The 27,548-nt window shown below is 41.4% G+C and overlaps 1 long non-coding RNA gene across 2 annotated transcripts; it reads left to right on the top strand.

Moving 5' to 3' along the window:
* The first annotated feature begins 12 nt into the window (after nucleotides 1–12).
* On the top strand, nucleotides 13–25,495 carry LOC102951625. 2 transcript variants are annotated; one of them, XR_443990.3, is made up of 3 exons: nucleotides 13–112; nucleotides 9,137–9,270; nucleotides 24,295–25,494. It is a non-coding gene; the product is annotated as an uncharacterized LOC102951625 (long non-coding RNA). The 2 variants fall into 2 exon arrangements; XR_006214957.1 differs by lacking the exon at nucleotides 13–112 and adding an exon at nucleotides 8,323–8,365 and having other exon boundaries at nucleotides 24,295–25,495.
* The last annotated feature ends 2,053 nt before the right edge of the window (nucleotides 25,496–27,548 follow it).

Genomic DNA, 27,548 nt, shown 5'->3' with positions numbered 1-27,548 from the left:
ACGGAAGTCAGGGGGCGCCCTCCCAGAAGCTCTGAGCTAGGGACGGGCCCTGGTGACAGTCGTGGAGAGAGCAACACGCGCCTGAAGGTCTGTGCGCGCTGACGCCGGGCAGGTGGGTTAGTAGCTGTTGCAGTTGGGGGCAGAATCCTCTACAAACCGAACTTGGAGAGCCCCAGACTTCGTGGCCTGTCATCATAGTAGCTAACATTTATAGCGTGCTTAGCCATGCCAAACACTGCGTAGGGCTTCACCTCGTCATTTCATTGTTCCAACAGCTTTTTGAAGTGACACGGAAAATCCCAGGTTTAAAATCAGAAAATCAAAGTCTGAAAGAGGTTACATACCTTGCTGAAAGTTCCAGGCACAGCACGTTAGAAGCAGAACTGGGTTTTGAACCTGATGGTCCTCATCAGATCTGAGTCAGTGTTGTTCAAACTAGTCCCTGCGTTATATATTGCCTTCACGACTTTTGTCTAATTGCACTTTTGTTTACTTAATATTTTTCTTTAGATATATATTTTTAACTTATTTTAGAAGGAAACGTGTGCAACTAAACAAAAATAACCCAATTTAAAAATGGGCAAAGGCCAGGGGCCCCTGGGTGGCTCAGTCGGTTGAGCATCCGACTTCCGCTCAGGTCATGATCTTTCAGTTTGTGAGTTCGAGCTCCGTGTGGGGCTCTGTGCTGAGAGCCTGGAGCCTGCTTCAGATTCTGTGTCTCCCTCTCTCTCTGCCCCCTCCCTGCTCATACTCTGTCTCTCTCTGTCTCTCAAAAATGAATAAAAGTTTTAAAAAAATTAGAAAAAATAAAAATGGACAAAGGCTTCAATATTTCTCCAAATAAATACACATATGGCCAATAGTCACATGAAATGATGCTCAACATCATGAAGAAAATGCAAATTAAAGCCAAAGTGAAATACCTATTTTAGTGGCTAAATTTTTTAAACAATGGACAGTTGCAAGTTCCAGTAAGTATGTAGAACAATGGAGCATGTGTTGCTGGTGGCAGCGCAAGATGATACAGCCACTTTGTAAAACAGTTTAGCTTTTCCTCAAAAAATTAAGCAGAATTGGGGCACCTGGGTGGCTCGGTTAAGCGTCTGACTTCGGCTCAGGTCATGATCTCGCGGTTTGTGAGTTCTAGCCCCGCATTGGGCGCTGTGCTGACACCTCGGAGCCTGGAGCCTGCATTGGATTCTGTGTCTCCTTCTCTCTCTGCCCCTCCCCCGCTTGTGCTCTGTCTCTGTCTATCAAAAATAAGTAAATGTAAAAAAAAAAAAAATTTTTTTTTAATTAAACAGAATTGGGGTGCCTCTGTGGCCCAGTTGGTTAAGCATCTGACTCTTGGTTTTCAACTCAGGTCACACTTTTTGGGTTCAAGCCCCGTGTCAAGCTCTGCACTGACAGTGCAGAGCCTGCTTGGGATTCTCTCTCTCCCTCACTCCTGCTCCTTCCATGCTCCTCGCACCCCGCGCCCAATAAATAAATAAACTTAAAAAAAAGTTAAACAGAATTACCACATGACTCAGCAATTATACTCCTAGATGTATACCCAAGAAAACTGAAAAACAGATGTTCAAACAAAAACTAGTACATTATGTGGCTAAAGCATTGTTTGTAGTAGCCCCAAAGTGGAAACAAGTCAAATGTTTGTCCATCAGCTGATGAACAGGTAAAGAAACGTGGTTTAAATATCCATACAGTAAAATATTATTCAGTCATAAAGAGAAATGAAGTACTGTACTGATTCATGCTACAAAATGGATAAACCTTGACATTATGCTAAGTGTGAAAAGACTAAGATTCTCTTAGTATGAAATGTCCAGACTAAGCAAATATATAGACACAGAAAGATGAGTGGTAGTTTAGGGCTGGAAAGAGTGAGGATATTGGGGGTGGTAGCTAAAGGGTATGAGGTTTTTCTGGGGGTGGGGGTGGGGTGATGAGAATGTTCTGAAATTGGATAGTAATGATGGTTGTACAGCATTGTGAATATACTAAGAAACTGTACAGTTTAAAATATTTAAAATAGTGAATTTTATGTTATGTGAATTTTATCTCAAAGGAAACTTTGGTCTCATGGGAAACTCATCTGGAGTTTCCTCTAATGCAAAATGATACTTCTTTCTTAAGAGTTATTGCAGGATTTAAATGAGATTAACATGTTACCAGTCTCCTAATTGAAGTAGACAATGCCCCTAAAAATAGTACAATGAAAACAAGGTTATTAAAATTCTGGCCAGATACTGTTCGCTGCAAAAGGCTCTGAATAGACTCTAAATATGAGGCCGTTCTCTATTCTCTAAAAGGATAAATTATCAAGTATCAGAGATAAACTAGCACTAAATGAGGCTTTCTTGACATGAGAAGCATTAAAATATTGAAAAGATTATTTTACCTGATTCAGTGTTATTTAATGCATACCTTTATACTATGTAAAATCATTTATAAACAGATTTCACACTTAGGGAAGCATTGCTCTAAGGCATATTATTTGCCTGTGGAATCATGTTAGGTGTCATTTAAGTGACAGCATTTATTGAGCAGCTATTACGTGTCCGGAATTCTTTTAGGCACTAGGGATACAGCAGTGAAAAATTCTTCTAGAGCTTATATTCTAATGGAAAATACAGACAATACAGGAAACGCATAACATTCCTGACATGATGAGAATAATGGAGAAAAATTAAGCAAGTTTGGGGAATGGAGAGTGCTGGAGAGATGGAGGGGAATGCTTACTTTATATATCAGGTGGTTAGGAAAAGCTTCTTTGATAAGGTAACGAAGTAGAGCCTGAAGGAAATGAGAGAGCAAGCTACTTGAATATCTGGGAGAAGAGCATTTCAAGCAGAGGTCAAGAGGATGTTCAAAAGGGTCTGGGAAGATCCAGGAGATCAGTGCGGCTGGGGAGGAGTGGATGAAAGGGACAGAAATAGAGGATTAGGTGGGGTGGATACATCATATAGGCCACTGTTTTACGAATTATCAAGCATTCAAAAAGGATCACTCTGGCTGCTGCATGGGCAAGGATGGAAACAGTTACCAGACTATTTCAGTGGTCCAAATGGAAAATAATAATAATGGCTCAAATTAGAGTATTAGTGGCTGTGGTGAGAATTGTCAAATTCTGTTGTATTTTAAAGGATGACCTATCATTGCTGGTGGATTGGATGTGGTTTTGAAAAGAAGGTAAAAGGTAAGCGTCAGACCTGGTCAATTTGCTGGTCTAAAGTGCCCTACTCTTGGGGATGCCTGCTGAAGAACTGCTGAAACACTGTGAAGGAAGTAAACATGGACAACTTTGCTCTTTAAAGTTCTGATTCTGATTTATTGCAAAGAATTTTAGCTTATATCAGAAAAACCCTGATATCTACTGTAAAAGTATTGACTAAAGTGGATCCTTGCTCCAAGATGCCAGTTTGGATAAGTGGCGTATATGAGTGGGAATAGAAGCCTCTAATTTCTTTCTAACTGGCCGTAGTGTTATGTTAAACTGAAGTGACCTCTATGTTATTAAGCACATGATTAAATTTGGTAATTCCCATTCAGATATAGTGACACAAATTAAGAATTCGGCAATAGTTGTTCCCATGAACTCTGATATGTGTTTCACCCTAATAGCTGTCTATTCTTGCCTATTTTTAAGGCTAAGACAGAGTCACAGTTAGAAAGTCAAATAGTACAGCTACTCCCCAGCCCAGCCCAGCCCCTTCCTTTGCTCTTTTACAGAAGCAAGAACTATTAACTATTTCTTCCTTCAGTTCACATGGTGACTTCCTCCATGTCTCTAAATAACCTGCTTATAGTGCTGTTTCTTATGTTTTCAGTTTGGGGCATTGTCTACAGACTCTGTTACAATACTTGAGGTAGCCTATTAATATCCCCACCATCCTATTTTGCCTTTCTTTCTCTTCCCATTAAAGTTACAACCCAGGGGTGCTTGGGTGGCTCAGTTGGTTAAGCATATGACTCTGATTTCACTCAGGTCATGATCTCACAGTTTGAGTTTCAGCCCCATGTCTGACTCTGTGTTGACAGCGCAGAGCCTGCTTAGCATTCTCTCTCTCCCTTTCTCTATCTCGACCTCTCCCCGACTCACTCTGTCTCTCAAAATTAAATAAATAAACGTAAAAAAAATGATACAACCCATATATGGGGTGCCTGTCTAGCTCAGTCAGAAGAGTATGTGATGCTTGATCTTGGTGTCATGAGTTCAAACCCCATGTTGAGTGTAGAGATTTTTATTTTTATTTTATTTATTTTATTTTATTTTTAAAAATATGTATTTATTTTGAGAGAGAGAGAGTGCACAAGCAGGGGAAGGGCAGGGAGAGAGGGAGAGAGAGAGCCCTATCTGGGACTTGATTTCACAAACCATAAGATTGTGACCTGAGCCAAAATCAAGAGTCAGATGCTTAACTGACTGAGCCACCCAAGCACCCCAAATGTAGAGATTATTTAAAAATTTTTTAAACATTTATTTATTTTTGAGAGACAGAGTACAAGTGGGGGAGGAGCAGAGAGAGAAGGAGACACAGGATCCAAGGCAGGCTCCAGGCTCTGAGCTGTCAGCATAGAGCCCGAGACAGGTCTCAAACCCACGAACAGCAAGATCATGACCTGAGCTGAAGTTGGATGCTTAACCAACTGAGACATCCAGGCGCCCCAAAGATTATTTTAAATAGATAAAGTTACAATCTGATATAGTTTGTTCCCGGATGTTAAATTTACAAAGTAAATTTAAGTGATATATTAAACATCTTTTTGTTCTGTCAACTATAGACAGCATCTCTTGATCCCTCATACTGTATGACAAGGGTTTTGTCAGCACTCCTGGCCTTTCCTCTACCTATTCTTCCTTCTTTGTACCTTCCATTTGGAATTCCAATTCCATTGGATCCAATTCCATTGGATCCCTGTGGGGATATAATTGAAAGATGCAGGTCCCTACACCTGCTTCTCGCTCAATAAACTACTGAAATGCCATCTTCCCCGAGAAAACCTTTTGGGACCTCATTGGGAAAATGAGTCATGTGTCTATAATCCCATTAACAAAATGATAGCCTAGGAGTCCATGAACTCTTAACCCAACAGACCTTTGGCCTGTTGGGTGTTAACAACCAGAGGCGGAAACAACCAACTTGGCCATGCCCTAAACATGCTGAGGTTTATTTACTTTTCTCATGCCCTTTCGAACCAAAGGCTATAAAACTGCCTTAGTGATATAATTCCTGTGAGAACTCTCCGATGGAATTAGTGACATCACAGTGAATTTTCAAGAGAATGTACATGAAATTTATTGTTCACCTTGAACTTCATATGGATAAATTGATTTAAAAGCAAGTCATTCACTTTGAAAGGAACTGCATCTTGGCTGTAACTGAGATTGTAAGGGTTGGGGAGGCAGAAAGATGGTAATGAGCTGGGAAGCAAAACACTGCTGCCACCTAGTGGTTACTCATTCTGAAATACTACAATTCTTTCAAACCACAGGCAGCTGAATTAGTACAGTCCCAAACCAGAGAAACTTCCATTTCCTCCTCTTTTGTTAGAGAAAGATGTTAGACAACCTTTTGTAAATTGTCAAAGGCAAAACAAGGTATTAATGGGATTAGCCTGTGAGAGCTGCTCTTCTTTTGTGTAATCAGAAGAATTAACAGAGCACTGACAAAGGCAAACTGCTGTAGGTCAACATGGACAGCAACCAAATCTCTAGCATGAAGTGGCAGTTCCAAAAGGAAGCAGAAGGTGCAACAAATGAACAGAGAGGGACCACAGTAAGGCAGGACGCTCAGTAGTGGTCACTGCAGTAGCAGCATGGGTCCAGAGGCAAAGCAGAATCAGAAGCAAGGTCAGCAGGGATGATGACGATCAAGTCACATAGACTCAGGATCACTAGTCAGCAACAGTTCTGAAGAACAGGGCAGTCAGGGAACAAAATGTAATTAAATTGACCCTATCTCCTAATATTCTTATGGAGTAGATGTTGTTAATCAGCCCTGTTCTACAGATGATGAATTAATTTGAGGCTAAATCACTAACCCAAAGTCACAGAACTAATGAGGTTTAGAGCCAAAATTTGAACCAAAGCAGTTTGACCCCAGAGTCAGAGCTCTTAACTACTATGCTTTTCTGCTTCCCTGAGGGAGAGGGAACCTGGGATTTCACTCCTCTAACTCTTTTGACTGTTGTATTGAGGGATGGTTGTGAATTAGAACTCTGAAGGTGGTTAAGATTTGGACCTAGATCTACTAGGTCCCTAGTAGGTCTGGCACCTACTTGCAGGAGGTATTTAACCTTTAAGGAATTAAGTTTCCTTACTTGTAAAATAGGGATATAAAGGAGGCCAATACGTTGCTTCAAAGATTTGTTGAGATAATACACAGTTTCTGTCATATGGCAGGTAAGATAGCTTGCCTACAAAGACAATTGCCAATGATTCTCATGATTGTGAGTACTACTACTCTCAGCAAGGGGTGGAGTCTGTTTCCCTTCTCCTAGAATCTGGGCTGAGCTTTTGGCTTGCTTTGACCAGTGGAATGTGTCAGGTGTATTGTTGGCTAGCTCCAAGCCTAAGTCTTAAAACTTAAGTCTTGCTTCCTTGGACCATCTGTGCCACTAGATAAGGAAGCCCAGCCTAGATTCTTGTATGGTAAAAACCACATGGAGAAAGAGGCACTAGGGAGCCAAGATCCTACCTGAGCTCACCTTGTGGATGTGGCCACATGAGTGTACCACATGAGATCAGAACTGACCTGCCAACCCACAGAATTATGAGAAATAAATCGTTAAACTACCAAGTTTTGGGATAGTTTGTTATGCAGCTGTGAGAAATAAGCCCACTGACCCAATCAAAGGAGGGACTTGGAGACTCAGAGCACAGTGAAGTGAGGCTTTAATCAACATTCTTACAAGAGTGGGTGTCTAATGGACAAGCATACTCAGGGCAGTTACAGCAGACAATTTATCTCCTGGGGATAAATCAGGGGACGCAAGTCCCTCCCCTGATTCCTCATTAGCTGATACTACAGAGGTTACAGCCTTACCCCCATGTTGCCTATGCTCATATAAGGCAAAAAGTAGTCTGATTGGAACAAATGTACATTCCTTGAAGTGATGCAGAGACTTCAGTTCTTTGGCACATGCTCATTGCAAAGCCTGTAAAAATAAGCCCGTGAAATAGAGAGGGGAAGAACGAGGAAGTGAAGTGTGTAAGGGTTTGGGACTCCCCCACTAAGGGTGGGGGCAGGGGTGGGGCTGGGTGGCTGGTACAGTTTCCAATAGGTTGTAAACCTATTGTTAATTAGACAGCACAGCTTTTATTTGGTACTTCTGAAAATGAATCTTCTCTCTTACTTCTCACAGCAGCAAATAGAAAGTCCTCAATAGGGGCGCCTGGGTGGCTCAGTCGGTTAAGCGTCCGGCTTCGGCTCAGGTCATGATCTTGCGGTCTGTGAGTTCGAGCCCCGTGTCGGGCTCTGGGCTGATGGCTCAGAGCCTGGAGCCTGTTTCAGATTCTGTGTCTCCCTCTCTCTCTGACCCTCCCCTGTTCATGCTCTGTCTCTCTCTGTCTCAAAAATAAATAAATGTTAAAAAAAAATTAAAAAAAAAAAAAGAAAGTCCTCAATAAATAACATCTATTAGTATTATAATTGGTGCTGATGAGGGATTCAAACAAATATCTGATCCATCTTTTTTTTAGATCACTGACTTTTCTCCCCTTTCTCTGTTATAGGCTGGGAGAAATGAGAGGTATATGTGCAGATGAACACTGCTTATTATAAATATGTCTTATCTTTTTATTAAAACAATATTGCTAGATATCTACTCAGAAAGACTGTTAGCATTTCAAATTGCTATATACATTTGAGATAATATAGAAGCATATTTTTTCACACATTTACAATCCAGACTATTCACTAAATTGGTTATGGTGGAAACTCCCAAAGCTTTTGTGTTGGAGGATTTGAGGCATGAACAGCATGAACAGAGACTTATCCCTTTAATCCGGCATCTCAGAGCCCTGACAATGATTCTTTAACTTTCATCTCCTTTATATCTCCTTCTCTAAAGTCCTCTTTTTCTGTCCGTACATGTCCTTTGCCTTCTTAACATGCCTTTCTTGTCTCTTTTCCTTATTGTGACAATTAAATGAGACATTCTCTACCAAAATGTAGGCTCTGATATGGAGGAGATTTTTATCCTTTTTCTCTCTACAGAATATTCTTTACTTAGAACAATGCCTGGCACACAGAAGGTGTGCAATGACTATGTTTTGAATGAATTAAATAATTCACGTGAAAGCATTGAGAACAGTGTCTGGCATAGAGTCGATGATGCTCAATAAATACAACTTTGACAGGTCAGTACTGTTATAAATGTGATCATTCACATTCATTTTTAAGAATGTTTTATTACTTTGGGGCGCCTTTGTGGCTCAGTTGGTTAAGCATCTGACTTCCACCCAGGTCATGATCTCATGGTTTGTAGGCTCGAGCCCCATGTTGGGCTCCATGCTAGCAGTGTGGAGCCTGCTTGGGATCCCTTTTTCTCTCTCTGTCTCTCTCTCTGTCTCTCTCTCTTTCTCTCTTTCTTGTTCTGCCTCCCCCCCCCCAACTCGTGTTCTGTCTCCCTTAAAACTTAAATAAACTTAAAAGTAAACTAAAAAATGTTTTATTACTTTTAGTCTTCGTCTCTTTTCTTTCTACTTTGTCCCTTTCTTTTCTTTCTTTTTCCATCACTGCATCTTCTGTGCAACCCTTACTTGTGGCCTGAGACTCTCATAGATGTTATGTCTTAACTCAGAGGATGTGCAAGAAAAGGTTTTGGAAATTTGTCTTGGGTGAAATAGAAAAATTTGTGATTCATAGCTGACCTAGGATTACACATAAGATTCTGCTATTGAGGTGAGCCTAATTTTGGTGTTAATATTTTAACCAGGGGCCTAGCTTATGGAAAAGAGCAAGCTTATTAAGTAGTAGGCTAACAAATACCTGACTGTACATGTCTCTGAGCGTGTGGGTGTTTCTGGTGCCTGATGGTGAGTAACTGTGCTGCTCTTGGCAATAGAAATGTGAGGAGAATCAAATAGAACTGGTTTTGCTATTTTTTTTCTTTCCCTTTTTCCCCACAGGGGAATGGAAATGAACCAGCACATAGTGTGTCAATTCTTTCTCAGGCTCGTAACATTACGGAATCCCTGTTGAAGTGCAAGCTGGACTGGCGGAAATCAGATTTCCCATATCTTCTCAAAGGCTGTTTGTCAAGGTAAATCCCATACATATTAAAACCCTGACTTCCCAGGGCTAGATGGGAAAATAAAAAGCTTTGGGCCTGTAACCAGAACTGATTATGCAGATGTCTCCATTACCTCGGATGGTCACTCTTGTAGGAAGAGCTCTCTCATCTTTCCTGCTGGTCTTTTAGATTCAAATCAGGAGTTTCACAGATGTGCAGTCCAGTGGGCTGGGTAGCTTGGGCCAAGTACAAAACAGTATTGATGCTGTTCTTAACACAGCCTTGTTTATGTTTCAACTATGCTAATAGGCAGCTCAGACTTCTTAGCCCTGCTAATGTTTGAAAACTGAGAGTTGGGAGGAGAATGGATGAGTCTGCGAGCCTCCTGTCACCTCTCAAAACTACCTTCAACTACTCTGTTTTTCTTTCCTTCCTTCAAACATTTGATCATTATATAGACAATAACTTACCAGGCCTCTTTACTAGTGAACCAGCCTAGTAAGCCAATCTAGAGTTAGGGTAGAGAGATTTTGAGGCATTCAGACCATCAGTTCTCAAACATGCTAACTTAATTGGCACACAAGACCCCACAATACACCTAACCCATCCATTCCACTTCTGGTGGGAAACGAATTTGATGATAAAGAATTAGAGAGGAGCAAAATGGCAACCCAAAACAGCAGCATCATAATGTGTATGCATGAACAAAACGATCAAAAACAGAAAAACAACATTTGAAATGTGAAATAACACATACAAGAAGGGCTGTATTTATGGGGCGCCTGGGTGGCTCAGTTGGTTGGGCATCTGACTTCGCCTCAGGTTGTGATCTCAGGGTTCGTGGGTTCGAGCCCCTCATTGGGCTCTCTGCTGTCAGTGCGGAGCCCACTTTGGAACCTCTGTCTCCTTCTCTCTCTCTGCTTCTCCCCTCCTCATGCTCTCTCTTTCTCTCTCTCTCTCTCAAAATAAATAAATAAGCATCATAAACAAAACAAAACAAGAAGGGCTGTATTGGAAACTCAAGACACTAAGAAGCCCTCCTCACCAACAACAAGCATTCCCAGCAATCTAGGTTGTTACATGTACAGCAGGAAATTTATATCATTGCCAGCTTTTCTGTGGCAGCAAAAGTTTTCAACAATTGGCAGTACCACATGGTTTTTTGCAGGTTTTTTTTCTTTTGGTGAATATAAAAATTTAATCACTTTTAATAATTAACAAAGGAAGCTATTAGGTACTTAGTCATATGTAAAAATGAAAGTCCCTGGCCTTGCATGGCATTTACTCTAAGAGCTGTGGAAAGAACTTGTATACTTTGATCTCCTTTCATGGTTCATCAGAAAGACTCCATGGGGGCCACGGAGTCTTGGAAACATGCTGGCTTAAATGCCTGTGACAGCCTTATTTCTGGGCCTTCCCTCGTATAGTGCACTTGAGCCTAGAAGTTCTTCCACATCTTTGAGTAAGAATCTGATTTCTACATTAAGATGATCACTCTACTGGCAGAAATATAATAAATGCATAAAACTTTTCCAGGGAGTATTTGGCAATAGGTTCAAAGTCTTAAAAGTATGCATTACCTATTCACCCAGCAATTCCACTCCTAAAGAAATAATTATGAATATGAGCAAAGAGGGATGTATGAGGGTAATTACTATGGTATATTTTAAACTATCTTTTATATTAGGAAATTGTTCACAACGCTAATTTTTAAAAGTAGGGCATATAACTGTGTATGATATAATCCTTTTCTCCTAAAGATGTAGGTCTATTCATAGAAAATGGCTGGAAGTGTATATAATACAATGTTAATAGTGATGATCTTTTTGTATTATTACTGACTTTTCTCAAATGTCTACAGTAAACCTGTAGTACTTCTGTAATAAGAAGAAAAGGTATAAAGGTATTTAAATATGCCTGAAAGAATAGATGTTTTTGGCAGCACTGGTTAGAAGAACATGAATGGGGATGACTGGATGAGAGGTTATTACAGGGTTCAGGCTCCACATTGTCAGTGCAGAGCCCAACGCAGGGCTGAATCTCACAAACCATGAGATGATGACCTGAGCCAAGATCAAGAGTCAGATGCTTAACCAAGACTGAGCCACCCAGGTGCCCCCAAATTGATCTTTTAAAAGAGCCAACATGATTCATCCATCGCCTTTAGTACCTTTACACATGCATCTAAAGAAACTCAGAACCAACTCTGATTTAGTTTCCTGGCTTGTTCAGCTAAGTTAATGAGGATCTAGTTGACAGACAAAGAAAGAGAGTGTAAGAGGAGGACTAGATAGTGGAGGGAGAGAATAAATTCAATTTTGGACTTGCAGAATTTGAGGGGTTTGTGAAATGTGTACTAAACTCTGGTACCTGAGTCAGAAGCTCACGTCTGATCAGTTGATGCAGAATTAGAGATCATCAGTATACATGTGATTGTTAATACTGGGTGGTTGTTAAGCTTGCCTGGAGAGTGAGAAAAGGGCTGAGCAGGGATCCCTGTGGAACCTCCACAGTTCGGGGCAGGATGAAGGAGAGGAATTCACTGAGAAGACTGAGGAGTGGTGAGGTAGGCCAGCCCATAATAGGCTAATCCAGATTCAAAGCTAGGCAAGAATGACCAGTTACACAAGTTCAGGGTTGCTTTCATTTCAGTTTACTACCAAGTCTGCAAGCAAGCATTGCAACAGGCAAAGGAAATGAGACTGAAAGTGAGTGAGGAGACTCTGGGGTTTCTTCTGCTTTCATGGAGTTGTGACCAGAATTTAGGGGTCAGCACGGCCCCTCTCAAGTCTGATCTGCCACTCCTTGCTCTGTAGGCTGGGGAAAGGGCCTGCCAACCCTCAAGGGTCTAGGTACTTCCACGTCAGGCAATTCCTTGCTGTGCCGTAGGCATGTCCTTGTATGTTCTTTTCTTCTCAGTGCCTCCTCACCTGCACCACGCTTGGCCATGGAATACCCACAGTAGCCAGAGGGGTTCGGAGGGAAAAGGAAGTTTAGGGAGGAGAGAATTTCAAGTTTAGGGAGGAGTTGTCAGCAATATCAGATGCCAGAGTTCAGGTAACATAAGTGTTGAAGGGTTCCCATTTGGCGATTCAAAGGCTATTTGTAACCATAGACATAGGGCACCACCAAGCTCAGATTCCCACGAAAGTCATTTCCATTCTCACAAAATATAATCAAGATACTTATTTTAGGAGCACCTGGGTGGCTTAGTCAGTTAAGCACCCTACTCTTGATTTCGGCTCAGGTAATGATCTCAGGGTTTGTGAGATACAGCCCCATGTTGGGCTCTGTGCTGATAGTGTGGAGCCTGCTTGGGAATCTCTCTCTCCTTCTGTTTCTGCCACTACCCCACTCACATTCTTTCTCTTTCTCTCTCAAAATAAATAAACATTTTTTTAAAAAGGTATTTATTTTAGTCGTGGTATTTTGTTATGGCAACCTGAGCTAAGACGTTCACTCTGCCAGACTCCTTCATTCATGGTGATTTATTCTTAGTGGCACTATTGTTGTTTCTAACATTCCATCCCTTTTTAAGGAACTCCCTGTCCATCACATTGTGGGCTGTGTTCAGTGTCTCTTACATAAGCCTCTTATGTCCCAGGCACATCAAGGAATGTGGCTGGGTACCAGTTTCATTGTCCCCAGACCTTCCCAATAGGTGAGAAGATTATTAGATGTTGGTCTGCCCAAAGCATGTGATGGACTTCTAGATGACCGAGGTCTATCAGGGTCATTGCTGATTCATGGAATGCTCAGATACCCGTAAGTGGCAGAATTAAAGAAACACTTTAACTGCCGGCTGGGGGAGTATTGGTCTTTAGCACAGAATTCTAATATTTGGGTTTTCTAGAGCAAGGTGTATGTTGGGACTCAACACTTAGACTCTTCTGGAAGGGATGAAGCAGCTTCAAACTTGTGTCTGTTGGGCTAGCTTCATTTGGTCCCCCAAACCAAAGCAATATAAATATCCATATCTTTTTACGTCTGTCATTTCTTATTTGGTTTTCCATCTGCCCTGCTCTGAAGTAGGAGGGGGAAGAGATGGCAGAGGGAAATCGTGAGCTCTTTAGAGGAATAGTGCCAGATATTAAATCTATAAACAAAATAGATTGAACCGGAGAGAATGAGTCAGAGATGAAGGAAGCATGAAAGCAATATCACACTGGGAAAATGTCACCTGAAAGTGCTGACCGAATGTTCCTGGCATATTTGTGATTGGCCCTTTAAGTCCGATCAGCACAATTTGGTTCCTGAACTGCGTGTGCCTCACTGCCCTATTGCGTGCATTTTCATTGTTTCCTCATTTCAAGCCCTTAAATTCATTTATGTAATACAAGCTGATGACCCATGGTGAGATTGTCCTTTCCTCTGGTGATAATGATCCTGTCACACCAGGTTCCTGTTTCACTGGAGTGTGAAGAGAGTTGTGCTGATTGATAGGGACCAAGCTGGAGTGAAGATTTGACTGGAGGATCCCTTAGTCTTCCTGTACAATATGCTCAGAGAGTACTTGGAACTCAGAGTTATCTGAGGGCTCTGCCTTCTCAGAGTTAGGCTGTAATGGAAGTTGCAAATGTGGGCAGCCCCTGGGTCAGATGTATTTTATTTGGTCCACCCAGGATTTGGAGTCAGTTGCCAACATTTAAAAATAGGCATATTTCATAGCCAGGTTTCCCATTCCTCTTTAACAGGAAGATCTAGAATGTTGGACCTGTATCCCCTCCTGAAAATCATTGGTTAATGCAGAGTGGAACACTGCCCTTTAGTGGGGACAGGAGAGCTTTAGATTTCCATAGTCTCCACTGCTGCACACATTTATACTGGCCACCATAGGCACTTAAGTTTGTATTCCATGTATATCCATCCACATAGGAACGATGTATAGGGGAGAAAAACCCTTTTTTCTCCCCTAGGGTCACTGTTCGGGCCCAGGAATCAAACTGATCATAGACAGATTAACAACAACAAAAAACCAGTTTTTTGGTTTTTTTTTTTAATTAAGTTTACTTATTTTTGACAGAGACAGAGTGTGAGAGCATGAGCTGGGGAGGGGCAGAGAGAGAGGGAGACACAGAATCCGAAGCAGGCTCCAGGCTCTAAGCTGTCAGCACAGAGCCCAAAGAGGGGCTCAAACCCACGAACTGTGAGATCATGACCTGGGCCGAAGTCAGACGCTTAACTGACTGAGCCACCCAGGTGTCCCCAAAAAACCAGTTTTAATTACACAGTTACACAAGGGAGTTTCACAAAGAACAGAGATTCAAGGAGGCAGCCACGTAATAGAGGCTTATATATACACCGTCTTAGGTTAGACAAACAAAAAGAGGTTTGGGGGCTTCTGGGTGGGGAGGCAAGTTCTGGGAAAGCAAGGGGAGGAAGCATAAGATAAAGATGGGTTGTCTTGTTATGTAGATAAAAGTCTCTCAGGTGATAAAAGTTGTCTTTCTTCCTGGCACAGAGATAACTTTACAAATGGAAGTTTCCTTTCTAAACGTAAATTTCCGTTACAAAAGGGGAAATTTATACTCTATTTTTAAGCAGTTGGAGGTAAAGAGCCTTTCCTGCCACTGCTGGTTCTCAAGTGCCTTTAGCTCAAAATAATCCTTATGCCAAAGAGGTGTATTTTGGGATGATGTATCCTGGTACCCTTGAGAAGGAAACTAGCATTTATTGAGTTACCTTTTTGTATGAACCACTGTATCTTGTAATTTCCACATATGATTTCATTTGATTATCCTCAAAATCAGTAAGGTTTGGGCTCCAGTGCTACAGGGACCATGCCTGTGACATGCCACCCCAAATATGGCATTTTGGTATATTCAGTATTTTATTTGTTAAATTATTATTTTTTTAAGGTGTATTTATTTATTTTGAGAGGCAGAGAAAGAGAGAGAGAGAAAGACAGAGAAAGTGCATGCAAGAGAGAGGCAGAGAGGGAGGGGATAGAGAATCCCAAGCAGGTCCCATGCTATCAGTGCAGAGCCCGACATGGGCTCAATCCCACAAACTGTGAGATCATGACCTGAAGAGTCGGATGCTCAACTGACTGAGCCACCCAGGTGCCCCTAAATTATTTTTTTAAATGTGTGTCTTTAAATTTATTTTTTAGTAATTGCTATACCCAATGTGGGGCTCAAACCCATGATCCTGAGATCAAGAGTCACATGCTCCTCCCACTGAGCCAGCCAGGCATCCCTGGCATATTGAATATTTTAAAATGAAGGAGTTTCAGAACACAGCAGAAGGAGGAAGGTCACGCTGACCTTCTGCCTACCCTTCTTCTCTAAAATAAGTCATAAAATCTTTGTGTGAGAGGTACCCTCCCTATTCTGGGAGGAAAGGAGCATCCTTATCTCTAAAGACAAAAGGGGCCTGAGAAGAATGCTAACCAACAAGCATTTCTAAGTTTCTTGTGAGAAATAAGCCCACTGACGCAATCAAAGGAGTGACACAGAGACTCTGAGCACAGTGAAGCCAGGCTTTAATCAACATTCTTGCAAGAACATTCTTGCAAGAGCAGTGTGTGATGGACAGGCACACTTGGGTCACTTACATTAGACAATTTATCTGCTAGCACGCAAGTCACTCCCCTGGTTCCTCACTGGCTGATACTTACAGAGGTTACAGTCTTACCTGGAAGTCACCTATGCCCATGTAAGGTAAAAAAGTAGTCTGATTGGAACAAATGTACATTCCTTGAGGTGGCATAGAGACTAAAGTTCTTGGGTGCATGCTCATTGTAAAGCCAGTGAAGTGAAGCGTCTAAGGGTTTGGGAATCCATTTGGGGGGGTGGGGGGGTTTCATACATTTTCCAATAGGTTGTAAACCTATTGTTAATTAGACAACACAGCTTTTATTTGGAACTTAAATGAATCGTCTCCCTTTCTTCTCACACTCTTGAATATATCATATTCTTCCACCTCTGTCCACTCTTCATCAGACCTAACGTAAACACTCAGTTCTGTTCCACTGCATCTGCATTTCCCTATGGAGGCTCCTGTGTCATGTAAAACTTATATTACATAAATTTGTATGCCTTTTTTTCCCCATTAATACATTTTTGTCAGTTTAATTTTCAGACCCAGCCAGGTAACATAAAAGAGTCAAGAAAAATATTTTCCTCTCCTACACCTATTTCTTTTACCACTGTGCCAGTCCCAGCATTTAGTATAGTCAAAGCTAAGGTAGGAACTCAAAAGCATTTATTGGATGAACGAATGTACACATGAACACATAAATAAATAAATGAGTTATTTTTATCCCATTTTTTTGTAGATGAGAAAATCAAGGCCCTGGGCATTTAAGTAACTTGCTCAGAATCATATAACCAGTAGAGGTTACAGTTGGGATTCACATATGAAACTATGGGACTCCAGAAGTCCAGTGTGAAGGAAAAGGGTAAAGTCATGGGGTCATTTCAGGGCCAAGTGCACAGTAGGCATGTTGTAAGCACTTACTGAATTGGTTGATAATGTTTAAATGTATTTTCATGAGTACAAGCAACCAGAAGATTACAAGCGTGGTTTTAGTTTATGAAATTTGTTTAAAATCTACTGGTGTCCTGGGGTGCCTGGGTGGCTCAGTTGGTTAAGCATCTGACTTCGGGTCAGGTCATAATCTCGTTGTTTGTAAATCCGAGCCCCATATCGGGCTGTGTGCTGACAGCTCGGAGCCTGGAGCCTGCTTCAGGTTCTGTGTTTCCTTCTCTCTTTGCCCTTCCCCCACCCTCTCTCTTTCTTTCTTTCTCTCTCTCTCTCTCAAAAGTAAATAAACATTAAAAAAATATAAAAAAATCTACTGGTGCCTGGGATTGAGCTTTGGGATTTCTTAATAGTGAGGCCTTGTAGTAGAGGGTACTATTGACATGTAGCAAGGAGGACAGAATGTTTCTGTTCACAGTTGACTTGTGCTACTTAAATGTGAATTTCCAAAGCTAATCCTCCTTACACATCTAAAGAGCTTCCTCTGGGCTTATTTCCTTAAACTACCTGCTGATGGTGCTTGGTTACCACCGTAGAGCCCAGAGCTGTTCTCAGAAATGAATATAATTCAATGCTCCTTTGTGAGGCTATTATTAGGAGGACCTGAAACTGGTTTAGGAAGCATACTGTTCAAAACGAAGCCCTTTACAAAGAGAATGGGTTGGCCTGGCTGAGGGAAATGGGGAAGTGAGTAAGAGCCACTCTTGTGGCTTAGGTTCTAGCTCTGTGTTTATGATTTCCAAATTGATTTATAATTTTTTCCAAATTGATTTATAATTTTTATATCTCTCACACAAGTCTCATCATTCCAAAAACTGCTAGATATTTCCCACAGACCTCTTGTCTACCATGACGCTAAACCTAACATATTGAAAACAGAACACACCACATTTGTGCCCATGAACCAGTCTTTCCTTCTGGCTTTCTCCATCAGTGGCTCTTTATTCTTTCACTTACTAAGCTCCAAACTGGAGTTTTCTAATACTCTTATAATTCATATATGCTGACACTTTTCCATAAATTTCCTTCCTCCTCCCCCTCCCCCTTTCCCAAGTGCAAGCCTCTATCTATCCTCAGATCTTGAATGCTAAAGTAGCTTCCTTGCTGAAGTAGCTTCTCTCTGCTTTCAGGCTCACTTTCCTTTTATATCCCTGCATACTACAGCCAAATTTATCTTACTAAAATCCGGTTTTCATGTCCCTTTTCAGGTTCCAAATCTATATTCTTATGGCTTGGACTGGCTTTTCCAGTTGTTCTGTGAAGATTTCATTCCATCAGAAATTAATAGGCTTTAAGTAAAAAACAGATTCTGTGATCAAATGTCAGGGAAATGCTAGGTTGACAAAGTTATGAACCATTTCTTTCCTGCAGGATAACTCATAGCTTTCATATGTCAATATGTGTTAGTATACAGTGTTTTCTGAGATTGATATTTTCACAGAACCTTTTTTGGCAGAGTATTTCATTGGTCTAGGTCTTCATGCACCACACTTTGGAAACATTGGTCCACAGATTCAAATCCATACTCCCTGTGATGGTTAATTTTATGTGTTAATTTGACTGGGCCATGGAATTGTTAACCCTAAAAATCAAACGGCCAATTATTTTACCAACAAATAAATAGCAGAGAATTGCAATCAGGGACAAGCAAACTACAGCAACGTCATAGGCTTTGTTCTGCTGAACAAAGGAGAGAAAGCCTCTTTTGTTCAGGAAATCCGGGAAGTTGGGAGCTCTGAGTTATGACTGTCTCTCATTGGCTGGGCTGTTGTTGGGGGGCAGCAGGAGGAGGAAACCCTTTTTTCCCCCCTTCTGGGATGGTAAAGTAGTGTCCATCTGCAAGGTCCCTCTCCCTGTTGGTATCTGCAACTGATGAGGAGTGGTAGGGCATGAGAGCTCCCCCTGCTGGCCTTCTATTCCATTCTAGTGAGATTTCCCTTTATTAAATTTCACAAGATGCCCAGATATTTGGTACACCATCCATTAACTATGTTTCTTTGAGGTTGTTTTTATTTTTATTTTTTTATTTTCATTTTTTTTAATGTTTATTCTTGAGAGAGAGACAGAGTCATAGTGCAAGCGGGGGGGGCGGGGGGGCGGGGGGCAGAGAGAGAGGGAGACACAGAATGTGAAGCAGGCTCCAGGCTCTGAGCTGTCAGCACAGAGCCCGACTCAGGGTTCGAACTCACGAGCCATGAGATCATGACCTGAGCCAAAGTTGGGCACTTATCCGACTGAGCCACCCAGGCACCCCTATTTTTTTTTAAGTTTATTTATTTATTTTGAGAGAGCAAGGAGGGGAGGGGCAGAGAGAGAGGGAGAGAGAGAGAGTCCTGAGCAGGCTCTGCACTGTCAGCACAGAGCTCCATGCAGGGCTCAAACTCACGAACCGTGAGATCATGACTTGAGCTGAAATCAAGAGTCGGATGCTTAATGGACTGAGCCACCCAGGCACCCCTGTGAGGGTGTTTTTAGATGAGTTTAACATTTAAGTCCATAGATTGAGTAAAGCAGATTGCCCTCCTTAATGCGGATGGGCATCATTCAATCAGTTGAAGGTCTAAATAGACCAAAAATTCACATCCTTCTATGAGTAAGAGAGAATTTCTCCTGCCTGAACTGCCTTCAAACTGGGACATCAACTTTTTCCCCTCTTCAGACTCAAACTGGAATATTAGTTTTTCTTGGGTCTGAAGCCTGCCAGCCTTCAGACAGGAACTACACTGTCAATTCTCCTGGGTTTCCAGGTTCTAACTTATCCTGCAGATCTTGGGAATTCTCAGCTTCCAAATCACATGAGCCAATTCTGTATATCTCCACACACGCACGCACGCACACACACACACTATTTGTTCTAATTCTCTGGAGAACCCTAATACACTCCCATCTTTTTCTCCCAGGCAGTTTAAGATCAGACTCCTGTAATACCTATTTATCTCTTTCCCAGCACATACCTCTGCTCTAGGTAAGCTGGTCTCATTATTTCTACACGCTCTTTGCAGAATTCACCTCCAAACTTTGTCCAAACTGTTTCTTTTGCTTATCTATGGCTCTTCCTTTTCCTGTTTGTTCACATTCTACCCATCTCTCTCTCTTTCTCTCTCCCCCTCCTTTCTTCCCTTTCTTTCTAACATTTTCTTTTAAGAAAATAAATTTCCCAAAGACATGTCGTGCACAGCATTGACTTGCATTCATTGCTAAGCACTGTGCTCTGTGGGAAGTGGCTAGAATGCTAATCCACTAGAAATTCAAGGAAGAAAAACCTAGAGGAAGTTCCCATTATAAGAATAGATTAAAAAAGTGAGACTCTTTTTCAGTCTTCTAATTCCTTAGTGCTTTCCCCCAGAGACATCTACAGTTACCGATTTCTTTTTTCTCTTGTTTCAAGATCCAAGTTAATTCTCATGATTGAAAATTAGAGTCACTTGCAGAGCAGTTAAGATTCTTGAGGGCCAGGCTGCAACCTTAGACCATGTACATCAGATTCTCAGGGCGGGGGAAACCCAGGCATCAGTATTTTGTAAAGTTCTCCATTTGATTCCAGTGCATAGCAAGGACTGAGAACTAGTGTGAAGTCTTGATCAGAAGGTACTGAGTCCATGGCCCTTTTGGTATGTGCCATACAGTCTGGCTTGTGGTGATCTCATCTTATTAAAAATGGGAGCCTGTGGCTTACCTGGTGGTGCTCAAGGAAGAGAATTTCTCTAGTTCTGAAAGTCAGTTTGAATATCCCTCCCACCCATTTTCCTCTCAGGTATGGAGAGCAGTGGTTCTCTCTGGCAAGCATGAGATTCACCTAGAGTCCCTACTCCTAGAGTGTCTGAATCAATAGGTGTGGTGGGGGCAAGAATTTGCATTTCTTTAAAAAAAATTTTTTTTTAATATTTACTTATTTTTGAGAGAGAGAGTGAGTGAGCAAGGGAGGGGCAGAGAGAGGGAGACACAGAATCTGAAGTAGGTTCCAGGCTCCAAGTTGTGAGTGCAGAGCCCGACACAGGGCTTGAACCCACAAACCGTGAGGTCATGAACTGAGCCGAAGACGAACACTTAACCAACTGAGCTACCCAAGCGCTCCAAGAATCTGCATTTCTAATGATGCTGGTGATGCTGACTCTCTTGATCTGTGGACCACATCTTGAGAACCATTGGCCAAAAGGACGAGGAGAGGGAGCCCAAGTGGGCCTAATATGGCCGCTTGTGCCTGAGGAAAGCCTAAGAGATTGCACACAAAAGTAAAGGCTGGCTAAAAATACTACTTAACATGGAGGTTACCAATTGGTGGCCCAAACCCTAAATCCAGTCCATAGATGGGTTTTGTAGGGTCACACAATGTTTTCTGTTAATGAAAATAGTTCATACTTAAAAATCAGGGATTTACACACACACACACACACACACACACACACACACACACACAAATATTTAAAAATTTTAAGAACAATAGGTTGGCAGCAAGGGGGCCAATTTTGTATGTGCATTCAACTTTAATCAACAAGGAGTAGCTGCTTTGCTCTCCAAATCAACCCAGCCCCCAGCCAGCCTTACAAATGAATATACCATATGAGTGAGCCCAGGCAAAATAGAAGCAGAAAAACTACAGAGCAAAGCCATAAAATAGTGAAAAGTAATATACTATTGTTGGCTTAAGCCACTAAGTTGTAGGATGATTTGTTACATAGCAATAGCTAACTGATATAACAATTGGCAGAATTCCCACAGGCCTGCTTCACTCAATTAGGTTACCTTCCAGGCCCCTGTAGGCAAGTGAGTTTCCAGCCTGGGCCTTTCCCTACAGAGCACTAAGATAGACTTGAAAACCTTTTCCACATCCATTATCCCAACAACCTCACAAGGTCAGCTGGTGATAAATCCATTTTGCTGATGAGGAAACTGAGGACTAGCAAGCTAAAGGATATCCCTAGAGCGACATAGGAACAACAGGGTGAGAATCCATCACTTTGCGCTTCTGTTTCAGTGCTTGCCCCCTTCCCTCCTGGGCAATCAGCTGTTAGTCTCTCAAGGCCAATAGACTTGACAGCCACTAAAACCAAACTGTGTAAGGTAACAGGGTATGATGTTTTCAAGAAGGGGAGCCCTCTAGCTAGTCTTTATTAATTTTTTAAATGTTTATTTTTTTGGGGGGGGAGAGGGGGGAAGGGGGGAGAGAAAGAGAGAGAGAGAGAGAGAGAGAGAGAGAGAGAGAGAGAGAGAGAGAGAATGAGTGGGGGAGGGGCAGAGAGAGAAGGAGACACAGAATCTGAAGCAGGCTCCAGGCTCTGAGCTATCAGCACAGAGCCTGATGTGGGGCTCTAACCCATGGACCATGAGATCATGACTTGAGCTGAAGTCAGATGCTTGACTGACTGAGCCACCAAAGCAGCCCTAGTCTTTATTTATTGAGAATACTGACTGTGAAGGGCCTTAATATAGTGACCACTACATAGAAGGGCCTTAATGAGAGCTACTTGTTATTATATACTCCCCCTTCTATAACATCCTTTGATATCCTCTTCTGTCTTTCCCTACTCACCAGACTGCCACCTGGAGAATTTCATCTGTCTTCTAAGATCTGGTACATTTTCTGTATCTCTATTACAGCACATAATTATACTGTATTATATATTTAATAAGTTTTTATTTTTATTAAAAATGTTTTTATTTTCAAGTAATCTCTACATCCAATGTAGGGTTCAAACTCACAGCTCCAAGATCAAGAATTGCATGCTGTACCAACTGAGCCATCTAGGCACCCTTAGATGTTCAGATTTTTTTTTCTTTAAGTGGGCTTCACGCCCACCATGGGGCTTGAACTCACAACCCTGAGATCAAGAGTAGCATGCTCTACTGACTGAGCTAGCCAGGCACCCCCTTTATTATATTTTTGATGTATCCCTCTACTCCCTCAGATGCTGGGTGCTTTCATTTTAGGGGTTATAGATTTCCTTTTTATTTCCACAGGACCTGGACCAAAGTGGATGCTGAATCAGTGATGATCAAATGGAAATGAAATTGAATTGCAGAGTTGCAAGATACATTCAGTCATAGTCTAGTTTGACTCCTATAATAATCATCCTGCAAAAGCAAGTTTTGTTATATCATTTACCCATATTAAAAATAAAGAAACAGAGGGGTGCTTGGGTGACTCAGTCAGTTAAGTGTCTGGCTCTTGATTTCAGCTCAGGACATGATCTCATGATCTCATATTGAGCTAGTTGTTAGCACAGAGCCTTCTGGGGATTCTCTCCCTCCCTCTGTCTCTGTCCCTCACCTCCACACACATGTGTGTGCCCGCCCATGCGCATGCTCTGTCTCTCAAAATAAATAAATATATTTTTTTTAAATAAAGAAAACAGAAGGACAGATATCATATGTTTTCACTCATATGTGGATCTTGAGAAAGTGGACAGAAGACCATGGGGGAAGGGAAGGGGAAAGAAAATAGATACACAGAGGGAGGGAGGCAAACCACGAGAGACTATTAAATACAGAGAACAAACTAAGGGTGGATGGGGTGATGGGGGAGAGGAAAAATGGGTGATGGGCATTGAGGAGGGCACTTGTTGGGATGAGCACTGGGTGTTGTATGTAAGCCAATTTGACAATAAATTATATTCATAAAATAAAACAGAACCTCACTCTACTAAGAACTTCTTTCCAATTGGTGATACTTAGGTGATATTTGTTAGGCTTTCCATCAAGTAGTTGACTGTTATTCTTTGCTTTTCTTTATAATTTTTCTTTATAAGTTTTCTCCTTGATGGCGGACCCTAAGCCTTACTTAGATCTCTATGCCCAGCATGAGGTGTGGCAAGTGGTAGACACTAAGTAAGTGTTGACTTGAATTTAATTCCACTTCTGTGTTAGAAGCTATGTCTGGTTACTGATGTGGGAAACAAAGGCAAATGAAAAATTAAATTCCCTTACTGCCTACAGCCCATTGACAAGTCCTTGAAACAGGCAGTGATATTTCTCTAGGAGCTCAGCTGCCTCCGTGATGACACTTTGCTGAAGGCAAAAAGGGAATCTTAGCTTAATGTTATCCCAACTCCCCAGGATCCTGTACGTACTTTAACATATAAAAATTCCTTTGGAAACTTCCTTTATCTCTACCCCCAAGATATATGTTGGCACTGGTACTCCAAGCATATGGCCCACTGATACACATCTGAAGGGTCTCATGACTGAGCTTTTACTGAACAGAAATAAATGACCTTTTCCTAACAGCAGCTAGCCCTTCAAGGTCCTGGAAGGAAACCTTGTTTCCAAAGTACCTTAGAGACTTATGCTATCCTTAACCCCCTCCCAACCTGAAGAGTCACTCTTCACAACCCCAGTGCAGCTCTTTCTGCCCACAGGTCCTGCCCCCGTGCTTTAATAAAATCACCTTTTGCACTGAAGATATCTCAAGAATTCTTTCTTGGCCCCCAGCTCCAAACCCCAACACTTCAAACCACATCAGTACCACTGTAAGGAAATGTTTGAAAGAGCTATTTAAAATTTGCTTATGATTAAGTCCTACTTTCACTTGTCAGAACATTAACCAAACATAGTCTCACTCTTTTATCACAGATTGGATGCCTGGAGAGAGAGACCGAGACAGACAGAAGACATACACAGAGACTGACTGACTTGTGTCTTTGAGAAAAGAAGGACACAGAAAATTGCAGGGTAACCAGACCCTGTCTGAGAGAGAATTCTTTCTTTGTGCTAACAGTGGAGAAATGCGCGGCTGTCATATGAGGAGCAGTCTTACTCTTTGTGTATCAGGTAAGGCAGAAAAGAGAAGACTAAGGTTCAAGGAAAGGGAGAATTAGAAGCGGCCAAGTGATTGAAATCAAAAGGACGGCCAAGAAATATGAGAAACGAAGAGGAAGGAAAGACTGAGAGGGCGTTCTGTCAATAGCATTTAAAAGAGAGTAAGGAATGTAAAGTGACCCGCTGTGAGGGAGCTACAAGATACCATCTGTGTTCTTTAACCTGTGAGACCCTCTCTTCTGAAAAGAATTGTCATCCTCAAGCCCCGAACAGCGCTGCACTATTTTGTTGGTGATGTTGCTTTTAAAATGTAGACTATGATGTTATTTTAAGAGTTCAATTAATCTGCGACAACATTCCAGTATTTTGTAAAATGAAAATATGCCGAGTCATCCTGTCAAGAGAGAGGATAACCTTCAAGAAGCTAGGGTATTTTTTTCCGTATCATCATGGTTGCCGATTTTGACAGGGAGTTACCCAACGTGCAAGGAATATTCCTTGGTGTTAGCAGTGGGTTCCATATCATGTTTTGAGCTAGTATGGTCTTCTGGTCTAGAGCCATTTGTGTCTGAAAATGATGGTTGTAGTAACAATTTGTCATACTCTCTTTGCAGCAAGTTCCTTTTGCTCATGAGCCTGTTATTATTGAAGAAGCATTTAGTTGTAGGTAAATGACCCTTGCCTTCTGTCTTTAATTGAAACTCAGCCTGCTACAGTTAATATGTTTCATTACTCACTAAATCTTGGAAGGAAAACCTAATGTGCTATAAAAGCAAAGGAAACAAAATTAATTGATTTCAGCACACATTTTTCCTATGCAATGGAGCCAGCTGTCTCTAAAGTAGAGTGCATATGAGTAGCTGGCTGTGGGCATGTATGCTTCTATGATTATATTCTGTTGTTTTTCAAAAGGAGCTCTTTTGATATTCTTTATTATGTAATCTTCCTCACTTTCTTACCAGTATCTGTTCAGTTGTATAGTTCTGTTTTGAGAAGAATAAACCTTTGGTCTATATGAAAGGGAGTCTGAGACCTGTCTGTAGTCACTTCTTGGGCATGGAGTGTGGGCTTGATCTCTGTATTAGGAAAAGAGGTGCAAGAGAACCTCACTAAAAGGGCTTTTACCACACTGTGTTAGATTAGTATTTTTCTGTAGTAGTGACCCAGCACAGGCTCCTCAACAACTTGAGAGAGAGCAATTCAAGTTGTATCAGTTAGCTATTGCTGCATAACAAATCACCCCACAACTTAATGGTTTAAACCAACAATAATATATTACTCTGAACTATTTTCTGCTGTTGGTTTGCCTGGGCTCACTTATATGGCTATATTCATTTGTAAGGTTAGCTGGGGGATGGGCTCATTTGGAATAGCAGGAATGGCTGGGCCTCATTGTCTGTGTGGTATTTCATTTTTGGCTTCATACCACGGTGGTTTTGGGGTTCCAAGAGTATGAAGGTGGAAGCTGCAACACCTTTGGAACTTACACAGCATCACTTCTACCATATTCTGTCAATTCAGAATTCAGAAATTCTGAATTATAAATACAGATACAAATTTGCAAGTCTCAAGATCAGCTCAATTTTGAGGAATGGGGAATCTACCTCTCCTCTTGCAATATTTTGAGGAGCCTCAAAATATTGTGGCCAAGTTTTTTACTCTACCACATGGCTAGTTATCTAGGAGAGAATTTATGGGATATTTGGGGTTGGAAAGGGTGGTCGTATCTGGGTTTTGAGTCTCAGACAACTGAGCCAGCTCTCTCTAAAGTGTAGTGCGTATGATGGGGCACCTGGGTGGCTCAGTTGGTTGGGCTTCCAACTTTGGCTCAGGTCATGATCTCAAGGATTGTGAGTTTGAGCCCTGTGTCGAGCTCTGTGCTGACAGTTCACAGCCTGGAACCTGCTTCAGATTCTGTGTCTCCCTCTCTCTCTGCCTCTCCCTTGCTCATGCTCTGTCTTTCTCTCTCTCTCTCAAAAATAAACATTAAAAAAAAAAAAGTGTAGTGCATATGAAAACAGCTGGTGTGTATGTGTACGCCTCTATAATTGTATTCCAAATTCAATCCACATCATAGTAATTGGGCAAATTGCTTCGAGTCTCATTTCTTCATCTTTAAAATGGGAATAGTAGTAATGCCTCTCACAAAAATTGTGAGGACTAAATGAGAGATAATGTATAGAAAGTGCTTTGTATAGTTCCCAGCACATGGTAGGTGCTCAAATAAATTGTAGCTAATTTTACTTTTAAATTTTCTTTTTAAAAAATCCTTAGCTATTTTTGTTTGTTTGTTTTACAAGTAATTCACATTTCTAGCATGAAAAATCATGAAAAATAGAAAAGCAAGAAGAGAAAATAATTTCAGATTACCCAATATTTTACCACAGATTTAGCCACTAACAGTCTTTTGGTGAATTCCTTTAGATTCTAGACTTTTTTTTCAGTGCACACGCACATATGAATGAGTGGTAGAGAAACAGAGAGAGACACACACACATACACACAGAGAAATATTGGTGTGTATTTTTAGATGTATACATAAAAGTTTTAAAAACCAGAAGAGTATTTATTACTTTTTATTACTTGTAACCTCCTCACCCTGGCATTTGTATAGGGCAGTCTCAATTACCCAGTGTTTTTTGTTGTTTTTTTTTTTTAAGATTTTATTTTTAAAGTAATCTCTACACCCAGTGTAGGGCTTGAACTCACAACCTCAAGATCAAGAGTTGTATGCAAGGGGTGCCTGGGTGTCTCCGTCATTTAAGCATCTGACTCTTGATTTCAGTTCAGGTCATGATCTTACAGTTCGTCGGTTCGAGCCCCACGTGCTTGGGATTCTCTCTCTCTCCCTTTCTCCCTGGCCCTCTGCCATGTGCTCACGCGTTCTGTCTCTCAAGATAAATAAATAAAAACTGATTTAAAAAGTTGCATATTCCACTAATATAGCCAACCAGGCGCCCCTCCGTTACTCGGTGTTAAATAGTACCTGACTCACAACCTATCATTTTAGTCTTCTCTGGATCCCAGATATCAAGGCAAGAGCTCATACCTGTTACCAAATGTGAATT

This window comes from Panthera tigris, chromosome A2, assembly GCF_018350195.1.
Source record: "Panthera tigris isolate Pti1 chromosome A2, P.tigris_Pti1_mat1.1, whole genome shotgun sequence".
NCBI lineage: Eukaryota > Metazoa > Chordata > Mammalia > Carnivora > Felidae > Panthera > Panthera tigris.
Note: the sequence above shows the minus strand (reverse complement) of the source record. Positions and strands in the feature narration are given on the sequence as shown.